This window comes from Pezoporus flaviventris, unplaced genomic scaffold, assembly GCF_033815535.1.
Source record: "Pezoporus flaviventris isolate CSIRO_AGI_PZ_B2104156 unplaced genomic scaffold, CSIRO_AGI_Pfla_v1 ptg000036l, whole genome shotgun sequence".
Taxonomy (NCBI): Eukaryota; Metazoa; Chordata; class Aves; order Psittaciformes; family Psittacidae; genus Pezoporus; species Pezoporus flaviventris.
In genome coordinates, this window is record NW_026892584.1 from 39,657,701 (window position 1) to 39,673,190 (window position 15,490).

The 15,490-nt window shown below is 40.5% G+C and overlaps 1 long non-coding RNA gene across 3 annotated transcripts in view; it reads left to right on the forward strand.

Moving 5' to 3' along the window:
* The first annotated feature begins 2,753 nt into the window (after window positions 1-2,753).
* Window positions 2,754-15,490, forward strand: part of LOC133274609 (uncharacterized) — a 52,233-nt gene continuing 39,496 nt past the window's right edge. For all 3 annotated transcript variants that reach the window (XR_009745196.1, XR_009745197.1, XR_009745195.1), the window contains exon 1: window positions 2,754-2,849. This is a non-coding gene — a long non-coding RNA (uncharacterized LOC133274609). The remainder of the gene's footprint in view (window positions 2,850-15,490) is intronic.

Below are 15,490 nucleotides of genomic sequence, written 5' to 3' on the forward strand. Positions count from 1 at the left end.
TATTAGTAGTATTATAAGCTACAAGGAAAACAGTACAGTAACTCTTGCTGGTGAGTTCAGTGCTGTCTCTGCTATGTCACTTCAGACCTAGGACCTGTCTGTTTTGTGGTAGCCAATAGGTCTTTTCTGGACAACCAGATACAGCCTGCAACGTACTGGCAGTGACAGGAGATGGCATTCCAGTCATACTGGGCAGACATGATTGTACCATCTTCTGTTACTCTGGTGGTGATTTGTGATGAACTCACCTGGCATATTGCCTCAGCCCAGGGATTACAGTGCATCTCCTCAGCGCAGAATTTAAGCAGGGAGCTGTGCAAAACCAGGCTTTGCTGTGAGACTGAATACACTGCTCTTTCCTTTTCCCCTGAGGATGATTTACCTTGATATTGTGCTGGACCTTGGGAAATTCTCTAACCCCAATACTAATATCAACTCCCCTCACACCAGTTTAGGGAGTGACAGTGACTATTCCCTAAATTTCATCAGTCTGCAGTTGTCTTGCTTTAAAATCTTATGTCTCTTCTTATCAGGTACAGGTATTCTTTGTAACCTCTGCTGAACTGCTATGGAACATTTCTGCACACTGCAAAACGGCCACTGAAAATTTCCCCCTGGACATCTGTGCCAAATTCAGTGGTTCTTAGGGAGATCATGCCATTGAACTTTTAAAGCTTTCTGGGGACTGTAGGTGACATGTTATGTAAACGTCTCTGTCTACCCTTGCTTCCCTATCTGTCTGGATACATTTCCTTACCCTTTCCTCAAAACGTACATCTGGCTCTGTCAGAGAGACCTGGGGAAGCAGAAAACATGATGAAGGCACTAGCAGTGTGAATACATACAGAATTAAGACTTCTAGCTGCTACAGCATGTCACTTCTGCCTGCAACCTACTAAAGCAGAAAAGTCTTGTGGCTCTGCTTCACTGGGTTACATGACACATGCCAGAAAGTGTGACACATGCCACTCCCCATCTCCTTGGCATTATTAGGCCAGGGTAGGAAGCACAACCAAAGAACATGCACACAACTTTGACAGGTTCTGCCTAATCCACCCACATGATGACATTTCTTATGCTAAGTGCCAGAGCGGTGTAGGGAAACTACTGCCTTACCAGCTGCTGGCAAGTCGGACTTAGTTTCATGGCTATGTTTAAGAGATAGGCTGACATTACATTAAGAAGTCTTTGTCTCCTTTGGTGCAGTGCTTAGAGAATGACATCAAAAGCCTTCCTAATTCACCCCCTAGGTCATGGCACAGAGCTGTGCTACTCCAGGAGACCCTGAGTCACGGTGGCATCCATGACTAGCCTCATTCCACGGAAGGAAGTGATGTTCTTTGAGTGTAAAACAACCAGGAGTAGATTACATCCCTTCTCATTCCAGTTTAGCCCTGCTGGCTGTTGGGACAGGCACTGGAGAGGCAGGAACAACCTCTAATTTCCCAGCCTTGCTCCTCCCCACCCCTACCTCAGGGAAGCTGTTCCTCTCCATGCTGGGACACGCAATGTGGGCAAACCACACAAGAAGGGTTTGCTCAACCAGGCAAGGAAGAGGATGTTCTGGCACTCCTCTCTGATGTGGTACAGAATTATGTCACATAGTGAGACATCCATCTCTCCTTCAACAGGCTAGGCGTATCTGATCATGAGGATGCTGTGTGTTCTCCATCCCTTGGCATTTGTCCTTGTAATTAGTCTATCTGTTTCTGATTTATTTATTTTCAGGCAGTCTTCTGCACCCTTTCTCCCTCACTTGGGCACATGGGGCAAACCACAGACTTGCCCTTAAACTACACAGAGAAATAAAATCAGAAACAGACAAACCACAAGAATCAATAGCAACAAGCAGAAAGCACATGATTGGATGATGCAGTTCCCTTTGGAGATCCATCTGCCTTGAAATGTGATGTAACTAGGCTCACATACCGTGTCTGTGAAGGGGGTAACAGATCCCTTTTCATAACCTGACTCACAGGGTAAAGCTATGCTAGCTCAGAGAAGCCAAGCCATGTTTAAAAAATCATTTCTAAAGAAGAAAAAGAAGTACAGTTTGTGTTCACAGAGCTAAAGTGATTGCTTTCAAGTCTGACATGACTCCTGTTACTGTTTTATTGTTGCTTCCTAGAATTTAGGCTTGAATTTGGCAGAAGTTGAGAAGCAAGGGCATACATAGAATCACTTGTGAGAATCAGTGTGTCTGTGTGCAAGGGCCAATTGTTTCTGGAATAAACACCAGTCTCTAGACTGCTATTTGATGTGGCAATATAAAATGGCAGTCAGACACATGTAGGCAAGGCAATTTACCTTTTTCCTACAAATAAACACAACCGGGTAATGAACAACACCTCCCAGTGCCATTAAAATTAATTCCATAACTGTTCCTCTTTTGTCTCCAAAAGGTAACATTGTTGCCTGAGAGGGAGTATCATGACATTAATCAAAAATAGATGGTCAGTACAAGAAATGAAGGCCAAGGAGATGAGTATAAATATCTTCTTGCATATCCAGAATACAGAAGCTCTCTGAAAACATTGTAATTAGAGTTGATACACTCTATAAAGCCATACAGATAGTATGCATAACTGTCATACCTATACTTAACATCTTTGATACCCTGTGATTCTGTAGCCCTTCATCTGGTGAACTGTGTGAAGCTGTTGATCGTATGATAGATCAGGCAATGGAGAAACTCTCCAGACAGAAATATCTACTTGTTCCTGGCTAGGAAGAATAAACCTTTCCTGTTTTTGGAATCCACAGAAATACAGATGCAAAAGCAGGACATGGATAAATGAGAGAAGATATGGTATTGCTCCTACAAGTAGAACATTCTGTCTTCGAGATAGGTGAGTACTTCCAAACTTCCCAAATGTTTCATTGCTCTACAGATAGATAGCAGATCTTCCCACCTCTCTTTCCAGATATTCCAGCATTTTAAGCCATAATAGAACCAAGCAGAAAGCAGAAGTTAGTCTCGAAAAAAAGACATGAGACAAATAAAATAAAATTTAAAAAAAAAAGGCAAAAAAGTCTGAGGACCCTAAATTCCATAGTCAACCTCCTGGATATGGCCACAGAATTTTGCACATCTCCACAAAGACGTGGCTGATTCTCATTTCCCATTAGCAGAACTTGGTGCAGCTGTACAAACAGCATATTTCTACACCTACAGGCATTCATTCATTTCCTCCAGTGAGGTTTTTAATTTGACTGGCAGGTAGCCTATCTGGACCGCTGATAAGAAAAAAATCACCCTCCATTCTTTACATCTCCACTGCCTTTCCTCTGATTCTCACCATGGAAGCGTACAAAGAATTAAAGAGCTCTCCAAAGGTTTGTAACCAAATATTCACCCTAAGAGAGGTAGATTATATTTGCTTACTGTATCCATTGCCATGCTGGCATGTGTACAAGACTAACTCCTTGGGGTAATATTGAATACTTTGAGAAAACTTTTGTTTATAATAAACTGTTTGCCAGTGGGTGCACATTTGGTGTTGTCCAGGGTATACTAGTGCTTGAGTTCACACGGTTTATGAGACAGCACCTTGTCTAGCTTCACAAACACACCTTCAGGGACAGTCCTGGGGTGTGGTTAATTTACCTTAGTCTTTTGCAGGATGATTAAGAGTATTTTGAAATTCTCTCAGGCATTTCACCAAGAGAAAATGTAATTAAACAATGTACAGAGGAAACATATTCTTTCAGGAAATGCAACCTGGTCTTAATAGGCTTGCTCTTTTGCTAGTATACATATCTTGACAACATTTTAAGTGGAGAAAAATTAAAACAATATTTACATTCAATAATATTTAGAGTATTGTTTTCCATAAAGTAAAAACATTGAAGTTGTTCATTGTTTCATTTAATTTTGTTTTGAACTTTATAACATTCATGTATTTAGTATTTTGCCTACTAAATTAGGTATTTTATTGTCACTATGACTTTTGGCTTTCTGCTGTGAGAATGATTTGACACTTATGGAACACTTCCATTATGTCAAATGTATTTTTCTGAATTTTTAATCCATGAAACTTCAGCACCTTCACTTTTTTCCCAAATATTGATGTTTCCCATAGAATGGAGATTCTGTTTCCTGACCAGCTCTGCTAACATTTCTTGTTCTATCAAAAAGAAAGGGGGGAGGGTGTCACAAATGCACAGCTGTAAACTTGTCAGGATACATTTCTTATTGTTGGCTCATATATTGCCCTCTTTTGGTAGCTTTTGTACTGTACTACACATAAAAATTTGAACAAGTGCTGCAGCTACTCAGCATCCGAAGGGGACTAAATGCTGAATGTTAAAACTAAGTAACTGTATGAGGAGAGCAATGGGTTGCAATCTTGAACTAGCTTATAGATGCATCTTATCAGGAAAGGAAAAGCACTAGGGAGTGAATGAAACAGTGCAGTATAAAACTGAACTATAAAGGTCAATGAGAAAGAAGAAAAAGAAGGATCTGTATATATTCACTTATGTCAATAATTTAACTCCATATCTTGACTTCCATCCTGTGGTGACAAACATAGCTTTCAAGTATTTGTTCAATCAAGATTTGTAAAGGGAAGCTCTATCCTAATCATCATCCCCTGGTCCTTGTTGTTTTTTTTATAATCTATACAGGGGTTTTATTAAATTCTCATGAGTATTGACCAGTCAAGACCAGAAGAGTGCCCACTAACTCTCCAAGACTAAATCCCTGCCAAAGTCAACACTTCTGTTTTCACTATTAAATTTCTGAAAGATAAAATTAAATAATACATATTCTTTTTACACACTAATTTACTAATACTAATTATAAAATCATGTGATACTTACTGCATTATAAGTCTAGAATCATTATTTAAGTGAAACACTGAAGTGTTGATTTTTTTCCAGAGAGAGTTTTCTACTATTCCTGACCAAAATAAAAATAAAAAAAATTAAAAAAAAAGAGCAACAATCTCAGTCTGTTGCAATGATTAAAAAAGTCTAAGGAGCTGGGTATTCACCTTCCCTTGACTTTCAAAAATAATAAAGTACTAACTCACCCAAAATGCCATTCTTAGAGAATGAACTGCTCTCTACTTCAGATAATTCTCAGTTATAAGCACAATAAATGGTTACACAGAAGAGATATTCCCACCGTATCTGTGATCCCAGTTCAGCATTTCACAGCCCTATTCTTTAAAGATTAATTTTTCTTGGTTTGAAAATCAGCATCAGGAATTCAGGCTCACAAGAACTCTTTTATGAACAGTCGCAGAGATGATTTCAGAGCTCAGAAAGGAGCTATGCCTCCCACCTTGAATTTTGGAGTTTTTGTGGCAACTCCGTATAATCAGGAATTCTTGGAATAGGGAAGGACTCCCAGCCTTCCAATGTAAAGACATAAAGCTGTGCTTTAGGCATTCTCCAGTGCTTTATTCAAACCTATCCATCCCAAAGCCCCAGCAATATGAACTCCCCTTAAAAGACCATCTGACTGTCTTCCAATTTTCACCTTGAAAAAAATACACCCAAAAGGCTTAATTCCACTGCCTTCCTCCCTTTTAGTTATATGATGCTGCCTAGTTTAAGCCTTTGCAGACCTCTGTTCTGCGCATAAGAATGCAGCAATCAAGCCTTATGGAAATATGACTGCCTGCTGATTTTGATGCAGCTAATATGAACCTTTCAGTGGCCAAGGGCTCAAAGACTTTTGTCACATTTCCTCAGAGGTCTAACCAAGCCCCTTCTGCTCCAATCCAACAAAGTGCTTAAACATGTGCACCCTTTAAGCTGATATGTAGTTCCTTTGTTAAAGCCACCCAGCAGGGCTGTAAAGGGAGTTGTAAATCAGCAGCACAGCTCATGCACTTTAAGTTTATGCTTAATGAGATACTGGGTTTGAGCCTCAGTCTTTCCCCCAAAGTGATTTTTCCAGCCTTTGAATCTTTGTGGGATTTTTTCCAACTCCTTCCAGTCAGTCAGTGGCTGGCAATATTCGACACAGATTTGAATGTAATGGCACAGAGCTTTATACACGAACTCTAACACCCCTGTAACAGACATCGGTATGTGCGTAGCCTTCACCACTACACAAAATCATCTCTCACTCCCATCTTTCTGTTGTACGCTATACCTTGAAGGTCTATCAGCACTATTGGTGGCCAGGGCATACACATTCAAATATATCTTCTTTTCTGTGTCTGTGTGTGTGAGTTGTTTGGGGGAATTTGTACACAGCTTTCTAGTATCTGCCTGTCCTTTCATAGTATTTCTCTGCTGTCTCCTGTTTGCATTCCTTGCTATTTTAGTATCATCAGCACATTTCACTATGCTGTTTAGCTCTACTTTGAGATGAGCATAGAGGTATTAAATAGAATGATGTCTGTCAAAGTTCCCTGCCATGACCCACAGGACATTCCTACAAGCTACAAGAACACTGCAGTTGATCATTGCGCTTTGTTTGCATTCTTTCTCCCATCTCGGTCTACACGGCAGTGTTCCCTGCCAAAACAAGTTCTTTCTCTCAGCATGAATACCTGAAAGAGTAGCAAATTACATATTCAGTGCTCCCTATATCCACTCTCCTGCATTCCCACCCAGTCTGTTTATCTCTCCACTCACTTGCTGTACATGCCTTGCTTGGAGCATGCTGACCGTAGATTTGGTCCCCAAATCTATAATATACAGAATATATAATGTTCATATTAACATGAAGGAAATGTTTAACATGCTTTAACATATCTGTTGTGGTTTAAGCCCAGCCAGTAACTCAGAACCACGCAGCTACTCTCCCACTCCCTCCCCCTTCTTCCTCCCCAGCTCCCAGAGGGATGGAGAGGAGAATCAAAAGAATGTAATTCCCACAGCTTAGGATAAGAGCAGTCTGGTAACTAAGGTATAACACAAACCACTACTGCTGCCACCAGTAATAATAATGACAAGGGAAATAACAAGGGAAGAGAATACAACCGCTCACCACCCACCGACCAATACCCAGCCCAACTGAGCAGTGATCTAACCCTTCCGGGTAATTGCCCCCAGTTTATATAGTGGGCATGACGTGCTGTGGTATGGAATACCCCTTTGGCTTGTTTGGGTCAGGTGTTCTATCTCTGCTTTCTCCTGGCTTCTTCTCCTCCCTGGAAGAGCATGAGGCTCAGAAAGTCCTTGGTCAGAGTAAACATTACTGAGCAGCAACTAAAAACATCGGTGTTATCAGTGCTGTTCCCAGGCTTAAAGTCAAAACACAGCACTGCACCAGCTACTAAGGAGAAAAATGACTGCTACTGCTGAACCAAGGACAGTATCCACCCCTTATTCCATACCATTCATATCATGATCAGATCCTACATTTTTCAATATACCATCACTCTTGTCTCATATATATACATATATATACCCACACACACACACACACACACACAAAGAGAGAGAGATTATTCCTTAGTGCATGGACCAATCTCTGTAAAGCCTCTGAGTTCATCTGGTCCATGATGTCAGGCTCCATCTCTTGTAACAGTTTTTCAGAGCAGGAGAGAGAGTGTGATGTAGTCAATCTTCCAGGCCTCCCCATATTTGTACTTCAACCATCATTCTCATGCCAAAGAGGCTTTAACCACTTGGCTTGCTTAATTGCAGCACATTTCACACTCGTGAATAACCTGGGCAATAGCGTCCATTGCTAAGTCCACCCCTAGATCATGAGTCCATCTCTATGTTGCATCTCTGCCCTGATGGCCTGAAGTGTCATGGGCCCATCAGGCTCAAAATAATTCACCCTCCCCTCCAGCAGTTTCTGCAACTTGTCACTGGGGACTCCATACAGATGCCTTAATCTCCGATGATTCCAAAGCACTGGAGGGGCCCAGTGGACTAGATACTTGCCCATAATGTCCCACACACCCTGCCACTCATGACTGTCCAGCCTCGGGAAAAATCTCCTGGTTCTCCTATATCATCATCTAATCCTAGACAAGACCCAAACACGACTCTGCTTAACTTTCGAGATCAGACAAAATGGTCGTGCATAAAGCACACTCTGAATGCATGCCAACATGGTGATCCCCATCACAATCAGCAGGCAGGTCTCAAGGGTACCCAAAGGCCATTCAAAACCTTCAGAATTCTCAAATGATGCTGCTGTACTTGTCACTGGGGTTGGTGTAGCTGCTGTGCTTGGAGTTGGAGTAGCTGTGTTATCTGTTGCAATCAGAGATTGAGTAGCTGCTGTACTTGTCACTAGGGCATGTAGGAATGTCTCCCTCATAGGCTGACCACCCAAGGAGGGGAAAAAGATGTGTAATTGCTATACACTTCTATTATATACCTCCCAAAGTATAGAGGTGGCGACCACACTAGGAACACAAGCCAGATCAGTTTCATGATCAACGAGCCTATTGTATTACAAGCCATTACCATAAAGTACAGTGAAACGAGAACCTTAGCCCAAGGCCCCCAGCCGATAAACACTAACACAGCAAGTACCATCTGTAAGTAAGGTACAACATGCTGAAGCTCTGAGATCAAGAGCAACAACTTTGAGAGCCAATAAATCAGCATTGTGACGAGTGACTATTAATCCAAAACAATGAATGCTTATCAAAAATATGTTTAGACACACTCTGGTCAGAACTGTCATTATCTCAACCCTGCATGCCCCACATTGGGTGCCAAAAAGAACTGTTGTGGTTTAAGCACAGCCAGTTACTCAGAACCACACAGCCGCTCTCCCACTCCTTCCCCCTTCTTCCCCCCCCAGTTCCCAGAGGGATGGGGAGGAGAATCAAAAGAATGTAATTCCCACAGCTTGGGATAAGAGCAGTCTGGTAACTAAGGTATAACACAAACCACTACTGCTGCCACCAATAATAATAATGACAAGGGAAATAACAAGGGAAGAGAATACAACCGCTCACCACCCACCGACCAATACCCAGCCCAACTGAGCAGTGATCCAGCCCTTCCAGGTAACTGCCCCCAGTTTATATAGTGGGCATGACATGCTGTGGTATGGAATACCCCTTTGGCTAGTTTGGGTCAGGTGTCTTGTCTCTTCTTCCTCTCTGCTTCCCCTCCTCCCTGACAGAGCATGAGACTCAGAAAGTCCTTGGTCAGAGTAAACATTACTAGCAGCAACTAAAATCATCGGTGTTATCAGCGCTGTTCCCAGGCTTAAAGTCAAAAACACAGCACTGCACCAGCTACTAAGAAGGAGAAAAATGACTGCTGCTGCTGAACCCAGGACAGTATCCAAGACTACACCACTTGCTCCTCCTGGTAATATTTGCCTCTGTCTTTCCTCAGGATTAGTGGGTGAAGAAGAGTTTGGCCTAAAATGTTTAAGAAATTTTCCTTGATTTATGACTTTTGAGGCCAGAAAGGACCGTTAACACACCCTGTCTAATCTCTTCTGTGTCACAGACTATAGCATTGCCCTATTGCCCATATACTAACCCCAATGATTTCTGTTTGGCTGACAGATATTTTCCAGAAAGGGATCCAGTTTTGATATGTACACTATCACTTTCTTGGGCAGTTTGTTTCAGCAGTTCATCACAGTTATTGCTACAAATCTGAGTCTCATTGCTTGCCTAATTTGCTTGTCTTATACTTCCACCCACTGATTCTTGTAATATGCTCATCTGATGCAAGACACTTTTTTCTTGGTGTGAAGGTAACTATACACTGTAATCCAGTCATTTTGATAAAGGAAACAAAGCATATTTTCCAATCTGCAAGTGGTTCTTTTGCCTTTTATCTCACCCTTTTTAAGATTTCTAGCACTCAAAACACTGTTAACACACCACTGCCACATAGGCAGCATTACACTCAACTCGTCTGTCCCTGCTAATTCATTCAAAGACAACATTAATCCTCTTTCACACCATCAGAACCCTGTGTCCAGTTGCTTCCCCATAATGATACCAAAGCCTTTTCAAGCAACACCCTTGGGATACAATTTCTAGTGCATCAGTAGAGCCACTGTTACTGCACAACTTAAAATTCATCTTGTCTGCAGAGGTCTTGCTCACCAAATTTGGGCTGCTCCATCTTCATAATTTATTTATCATTCCACCAATTTCAATTTCCTCCTTAATTTACTAAGCATTGTTTTACTAGGGATGTACTTGTCTCTCAGCCATTAAGGACAATTCTGCAGCCTGCCAGGCGTAACATCCATTTCTGCAAACTGACTCCAGAGCTTTCATTCAGAGCTGACAGATACTTTTTGACATCTATCAGTTAGTCAGTTCTTAATCCACTCAGCAGTCACTCAATATCTATTGTACAGCACTCATTTTTTCTAAGTGCCTAAACAGAGGAGGCAAACAAGTGTATTTGAATGCTGAAAAAATAGACTAAGAACCTAAATCCTGCAAAGTGTTAAAGAGCCCCTAATCCCCACTGGTGCCTAAACACTTATTAGCATGCAGATTTATGACACTAGTTTCAGGTCTACAGTTATGAAACCTCATGTTTTGTATATTTTTCTGTTGATATTAGATTCTCTTATCCACGAAAGGCAATACTTAGACATCACAGCTGTTGGATGGACCACACATTTTATTTTCTAGTTACACACACAGAGCTTTCCTTTTGTTTCTCTGCATCTCCACAGGTAACTGTTATTTTTCAAAAATAGTTGTAATGTCAGTGTAAATCTGTTAGATAATACTTGTAATAATGTTGGGTGTGTATTGTACTGCTATAGTGATTTCATACATATATTCAAAGATCCTAACTATTCCCTCATCTGTTTCTATCAATAGGATTTATTTATTTGTGTCATAGTGTTTCTTTCTTTCTTGTTAATTGCTTCAAGTTATTTTATGTAATTAAAGACAGATGGTAAAGCAAAGTTCAGTATCTCATCCATTTGTTAATCAGTGGCTTATGCAGCTCTATAAATGTAGCAGGGATGTTATGATTTTGGGGGTTTGTGTGCTGTGCTTTAAATTAAGTACTGGGACCAATTCCTAGTTATGCTGAAGCCAATGACAAAAACTGCCATTGACCAGGATCTCGCAGTGGGAGACTGTGGATGAGGAAAGCTGTAGCCAGCTAGTGTGGTGTTTATGCTTTACAGAGGCACCCGCTCTTAGACCCAGGTCTTACTGTGGACCTTTGCATCAACAGCATCCGTGGCATGTTGGTGGGAAATGAGGAGCCAGGTCAGAGTGTCAGTGTTTGTTCTCCTGACTTTGTGGAAACCCATCCTTGGTTTCAGCATTCTTTGGATTTATTCTATTTTGGAGGATTTTTATTTTTTTTTTCCCCATATGCAAGGGAGCAAAACATCTGTTTTTGTTAAGGACATCTTGTTCTTCAGATTAGAGAGAATCACCAAGTAAAGGGAGAACAAATAAAAGTCTCCAGAGGAAATAGAGGCCCACCATGTACTCCCCCTGGGTAGCCATCTTGAACTGATTCAGTGTTGTCCACAGCCGGCAGCCTGCAAGCAGGCTCTCTCCCTCCCACACAGGCCATGCGCCACTCACTTCATACCCAACCGATTCATGGGCTTATTTTGCACCAGCTATTTTTTATCTCCAGCTCTATCTGCAGAGTGCTCTCCTCACTATGAAATCCATCAGCAGGCTGCAGCGTACTGTATTATTTTGATGCCTTCGCCTTTCTTCTTTCATAAAGATTAGTCATGTTTTTGCTGATGTGCCTGCCTGTTCCCCTTGCTCACAGACTGGGTGTACTGTTCACACAGCCACACAGCCATCAGCGGCAGCAGTGGGTTTCTGACCAATTTGATTCTCATCTGCTTTTGCCTATCTTTCAGTCCAACAAGCAATTTGGCTTTATCTGTTTTGATTCAGTACTAGCCTTCTCCTATTGTTTCTCACATTCTTGCATTTCCACCAGAGTATGTGACTGACAGAAATGCAATTCCCCAATTAGATTACAAGGGGTGTGCTGGGAATCACAAGTCAGCCTAAGGATTTATGTGCTACACCAAATTATCGTAACTGACACAATACTTCCAGCAAGCAAGTTTGGAAATATCAGAATCTCCCCTATCCTCTCTCCACCCCCCTTCCTTGAGAAGGCCACATTAGAGAGAGCAAGGATTTCTCATCGCTACCATGAGTCATGCTCACACTGAGCACATGGTTGGTGAGGTCAGCAACAAGGGTTACTGGGCTTGGACTATAGAAAAAATGGATTCTGCTAAGTGACAGAACAGTCAGAGCAACATGAAAGAAGGAGAGGAATGCAGAAGCCACCAAGGCCCCTAAACCACAGGCAGAACAGGGGCAGAGAAGGACTCATGCTTCTTGGAAGAATGAGCAGAGACAGGTGGCATGAGACACTTTGCTCTTTTATTCACTTAACCTTTTGGCCTTTAACATAAGCTTTTATTTTTCCCCGTGAATGTCCACAAATGGGGGAAATGCACCTATTTTACTCAGCCTAGGATGGGAATTTTAAAATCACAAACACACTTCTTGTTCTCAGGAACATGCAGTGAGGCATATTTGAAAATAAATGGGTAACTTTGCAGATATTCAACTTTAAGCACATGCTTAAGTCTCAATAAAGATAATGTAATTTAAGCAAAGTTTAATACAACATGCGCTTGGTTAAGTACTCGAATCAGATCACAAACAATGAAGGATTATCCAGCAGTCCAGCAGTGGACTGCAGCATAGTACTTAGATTGTGTGTGTACATGTTCCTGTGAAACATGTTTCGTCCTTCAGGAAACCAGCTGTAGTTGCAACCTATTGTAAAAAATGCCAATTGAAAATTCTGAACTGCTTTAACCACAGAGAAAAAAAATCTCTAATGTTGATGTTGAAATACAGTTTTCAGTTTTAAAGGTTGATAGTTTTTTGTTAGTTAGTTAGTTAGTTTGCTTGTTTTAATTCTTAAATGCTAGAGCAGCAAGCAGACACACTTTACAATCTATTGCATCAAGCTCTTTTTCAGTAGTTTGGCTCCTGCCAACAGCAGGTTCAGAACTGCCAGTTCTAATTAAGAACTTTATTTTAAAGATATATTTCACAGTTTATTCATGGCACTCTGAGAAATTTAAATTGCTGGATTGAGTAAATGGATACAGTTTCTTTTCTATTGATTCCCAAGTAATGGATTTAATTGTTTCAGTAATTCCTGATTGATCTACTATAGCTGTTGAAATAAATTTCTTCTTTTAGGCAGGTCACCTAGAGTGGACTCCTTGAGTTGTGCCTATTTTTTTTGCTCAGGGTTTAACTGAATTTTATTTTCCTTGGTAATTTTGTATTGCACCAGTCTAAATAAGGCCAAAGATTATTCTTGCCTCAAGAATTCCAGTGACAAATTCTTTTACTAGTCCCAGTTGTAATAGACAGTCAATTGCCATCATAAACTCTGTATAAGTAGCATTATGAAATCTGTGATATTTTGATAACCCATGCTTCTCCCTGTTGTGGCCAGCAAGAAAATGCAAGTGAAACAGTTTTCTGCCTTCTAGATTTAGTGGGAAAATAGTGCCTTCAACAGCAGTCTTTTCTGAACACCAGCTCTAGAAATGTCACACATATGGGTGGCTAAACTTTACTTTGAGTTATTTCTCTGCCACCTAAGGCACACACTGAATGGAGTTTCAAAGGACCAAAATGTAGCCTGTGTTTACAATTATTAATCAAAGAGCATGTGTTATACTACTATAACTAGCACTTGTTTTCTTGTATACTTTATAAGCTTTTCAGGTGAAAAATATACTGGGTATTCTATTAAGTGGTGAAATAATAGATCATATCTTGATTTCATTATTTGGTTATTCAAGGTTAGAGAAACAGATAGTTTTACTTGTCCTCTTCAGTATGCTAATCATTAGCTATTTTAGGGCATGTTACCAGCAGCAAGTGTTCTGAATAACTTGTATAGTGACAGTATCACATCAGAAAAAGCCCTTACAATTCATTAGAGCCCTGTCTGCATTCTCACAATATTACTGACTTCACTAAGTGGCTGAGGTGTATCTTAACTAAGTGACTGAGATACACCTCAGTCATTTAGTGAAGTCAGGTGTTTGCATTTACCAGCAAGTTTTAAAGCATGACATAGGATACAGATTCCTGAAGAGTTTTCAAATACAGATAGCATCTTCATAAATTTTGTCATTGAGACTCACCCCTACCTCCTGGTTTTGGTGGCTGAATAACAGCCCTGAGGCAACTACAACTGTTAACATTTAAAAGTGCTAGCTGAGAAATATTTAATGCATTTTTAGCTACTTGTAACACCATTAAATTGTAGCAGGAAAAAAAAACAAAACCAAACAACAAAGTCAATCCTCTCTGACCAGCCAACTCCTCAACAGACCACCAGCAGACACTCTTCAGGTCTTTGGTGGTCTGCAAACCTCAGGTTGAAATCCACTGCAGTATAGAAATGACCTCACACTTAGAGTAGATGAGAGTTCTTCACACCTGTATGTTATTTTCTTTTACAGTAAGAGACAGATCTGGCTTCAATCGCATGATAAAGACAGACATACAATTTTGACCAAGAGACATGTAACTAAGCCACCAATATATTCTCTTAATTCAAAGCAGGAATAAGGGGAACATTTCCAAATCCAAAGAATGTATTATATCATCAGCTCCTTGGTTTTAAGTTGTTCCAAATCATCACAAAGATTGTGTAAGAGCAGCTGATTCCCAATATAGATATCCTTTTCTTGGGCACTAAGTCATGCCAAGACCCTGGCTGAAATTTTACAAGGAGCGTCTCAGATTGTACTTTAAATAATAGTTATTAGTCATAAGGATTGGCTACCTTTCTTTTCCTTGAAAAGAAGCTATAAATGTACCATCGTTTATTCGTTTCTGAAATCATCACATTGTCCTGCCAGTGTTGGGTTAAATTTACAAAGTTTAAGAGCATATGTTGTGGGGTATATGTTTTGGATGCTCCTACTCCTTGAACTCAAGTTTAAGAGTTCATGTCCCATCAGCTGTAAATTCTATCAAAAGTGTGTTCAGCTAGCTGTAAGCACTTGAGTCTTTTCTGCAAATGTCTAAAGGTGGGATTTACTCCTCATTTATTTAAAATAATTTCCATATTGAATAAAAATAATATGATAATTACTTTTAGTCTTACATTGGCGTACCAGTTTCAAGGTCCAGTCATTAACTAGGACTCCAAGTTAATAAGTGTATGGACAGAGAGGAAGAAAAATTTCCCTACCCCAAAGGGTTTGTAATGTAAACTCCTAATTTAAAATTCATTATTTTTACACATCACCTTACATAATATCACAGTGCCATAAAAGACTGAACACATGCTTGTAATTAAAGTGATGGCAGTCTCATCCCATTGTATGAAAAATAGCTCTATCATAATGGTCCTGACTTCATGCCAGAATAGCAGCTAATCCTGGGAGAAAGATGATCTAACGCTTACAGAACATGAAAATAGAATGAAATGTTGTGGTTCCAGCCTATTTTCTCTAGACTTGCTGGGTGATCTTGTGCGTGCTACTTAAGCTTTCAGTCCTTCAATTTACCCATCT